The sequence below is a fragment of the Cryptotermes secundus genome, unplaced genomic scaffold, assembly GCF_002891405.2.
Source record: "Cryptotermes secundus unplaced genomic scaffold, Csec_1.0 scaffold330, whole genome shotgun sequence".
Lineage (NCBI taxonomy): Eukaryota > Metazoa > Arthropoda > Insecta > Blattodea > Kalotermitidae > Cryptotermes > Cryptotermes secundus.
This window is the reverse complement of record NW_019734317.1, coordinates 3,019,225-3,022,153: the sequence shown is the minus strand read 5'-3', so window position 1 is coordinate 3,022,153 and position 2,929 is coordinate 3,019,225.

The window sequence follows — 2,929 nt, the reverse complement described above, 5'->3', positions numbered from 1 at the left end:
GATCTTGGCTATCCGAATGTATATCAGCTTGGCCAGAAACGAATTCGCACCATGCAGTCGGTTCTTCCCATGCATGATATGTAATTATCTATATAAAAAATGTTCCCTGAGTCAAACAGGTTCGAGACCACGCACGCTCTTTTCTAAGTTGACAAAAAGTACACAAAGGCTACTGTGTGTTCAGTGTCATTCTAAATGGGTCAATTATCTGCATTTAGTCGGGAAATCTACCTAATAAAAATACATTAAATGCCGATGTAATCAATTTAAATAAACTGGCAATGCTAGGAAACGTAAATCTGCAGGACGGTCACGAATCTTCGAGTAAATCGCTGATTGTACTCGCTAGACGTCCATATTCGGTCGTAATAAGTCAGCTAAAGGTGTCTGGAAGTATTATCTCATAGTTCAATATCGTATCCGGATTGTTAGTTTCTGGTCCAGCATTCGAGACTGGGCCCTTCCAGTTACAAAGCAGGATTGAAAACTGAATGACTGCGATGTTAGGTGATCCAGAGCGTTCTGCTTGTGCTAATGTGAAATGTAGAGATCTTTGAGGACGGCGTTCGTGCATCACCTTTGTCCTGTTGCATGGCGAACAAATTCAGCACAGAAAACAAATGGAAGATTTAGTCAGACTGACACCATACGCCGGTATGGTCTTCTTTATTCAGTTCCTGTGAGAGATCCAGAAATCGGCAAATGCACTACACTAAAATGCGGATAAATATGAAAACGTGGAAGCTAAAACTAAAGAAATTTCCACACCATGAACATCTCTCAAGAGTCTTGTTAGATCTTTGGTTACGTTTCGTTCAATGAGGCAAAATTTTCTCTTACGAACTTCGAGCAAAGTTAGTGGCAACCAAATTGCCCTCCTGCAAACTACATGACCATTTGGGCCTTCCTATGACAGAAACGGCTTCCTCTATGAAGCATAATAGCCCATTCAATTACTATGAAGTTGACTATAAACTCAGCAAACAATGTAGCGAAATACAGACCTTCAGGCTGTTTAACAAAATTCAGTCCACTTTATGGAGGTCCCTTGCACTATTACTGTCTGCGTTCGTTTTCTTTAGCTCTCGCTCAGGGGTCTGCGCGAAAACAAGTGGAGACTCTCAGGAACTTATGCGCATGCGCCGCTCCGTCCTACGGCCCGAAACAAAGCATGCTCTGTTATATATAGAACAAGCAGCTCTTAAGTAAGTCGGTTAATACCTGTATAGAGAACAAGCAGCCCAGTGTCAGTGTTCTGTTAGACAGTGCCTGCTGCACCATACCGTGTTTCTTTCCACAACTGAGTTAGGAAGTAACGCCGGCATTACGTTAACTACCGTGACGTAGCATTAGCACTGCTGTCACAGTTCCAAGGATCTCTCATGTGCTACTTAATTAAAAGTTTAATTTTCATACATACACGAAACCCATACCCAAACGTTAACGTAGGAATTACTCCATTCTCAAAATACATATACCAGTAAAAGGAAAATAGTCTACCATACTAATGCACAATTTATCCCACACATTACTTCTTCTACAAGTGACTAATAATAATGGTAGCACAAAGCCATTCTCGGAACTCAAGCCATATATGCTTCAGCCATTATGGGAACGAGAGTGGGTTATAGCCAGAGACGCAGATCGTTAAAGTAAGCAAATTCTGTTTTCAACACGCTTCCGGTGGTAAAGTCAAACGTACTTCACAGAACTATCCTCCCGTAAGGCTCCCTACACAGGCTACGCCACACCATGGCTCGTAGGGTAGATGAACTTTTATCTACACACCACGAAATATGTGAAAATGTTTACATCTGGGAAGAACACAAACAGAAGAAGTTCATGACGAAACAGATAATAATAAACTCCGCAACTGTTCGCGCCTATTCAATTAAAATATCAGTTATCAAAACATCCAATTTCAAAAACGCTACGACCATAACATGACACTAAAACCGTCACTTGTTTTGCTTTGGTGTGAAAGACGATCACTTAGTCTGCGGGAAGAGTATGAACTGCTGGACTCCGGAAACAGATTTCCACGAAGCTATCTGGACTAACACGGACACAGTGAGTTCCTTCGGATATTACATAACAGGAAATATTATTTACGGAGGTCACCAAGTACCATTAGGACAGTGACATACAGGAGGCCACGATGGGTTGAACATATTGCTAGGATGGGAGAAACTAAGAATGAATACATAATTTCGCAAGGAAGTCTCTTGGAAGACCGAGAAGGAAACTGGAGGTTACGCCTATCAAGGTGTATCTTAGAGAGGAGGATGGGACGTGGTGCCCAACTGTGAACATCGCAGACAGAGCTGGCTATTGTTAGTACCGTGGCCTAGACGTAATCATGGGACAGAAAATAAGTGCATGCAAAAATTTCGTAAAAAGGCCTGAAGTACTGGGACGATTAGCATGACTTAGAGATGGGAAAATACTGTAATGGGTCTTAAAGAAACAGACGGTACAATGGACGACTAGATTAATCTGGCTTAGCACAGGGACCAATGGAGAGCTCTTGTCGACACGGTAGTGAAGCATCGGATTTCATCAAGTGTTGCGAGTTTCTTAAGTGACTTTGAGACTGTTAGCTCCTCAAGACGGAATCACTTCCTTGGAGCCTATTTTTTGCAGGAGAGGAGAAAAGTACTTTTGGTATGCCGGCCACTACTGGCCTTACTGTACCAGCCCCGGACGATAGAAAAATATCAAGCACTACGTATAATAAGAAGTGGCAAGGGAAATCGAAGTACTCGGAGAAAACCTATCCTAGTACCTCTTTGACCACCACAAATCCCACACGACCTGGGATCGAACGGGAGACGTCGCGACGGGAATCCAGCGACTAATAGCGAGGAAATAGGTACGACGAGCTCAATGGAATTTGTAACCTAAATGTATAATATCAGTAAAATTATTA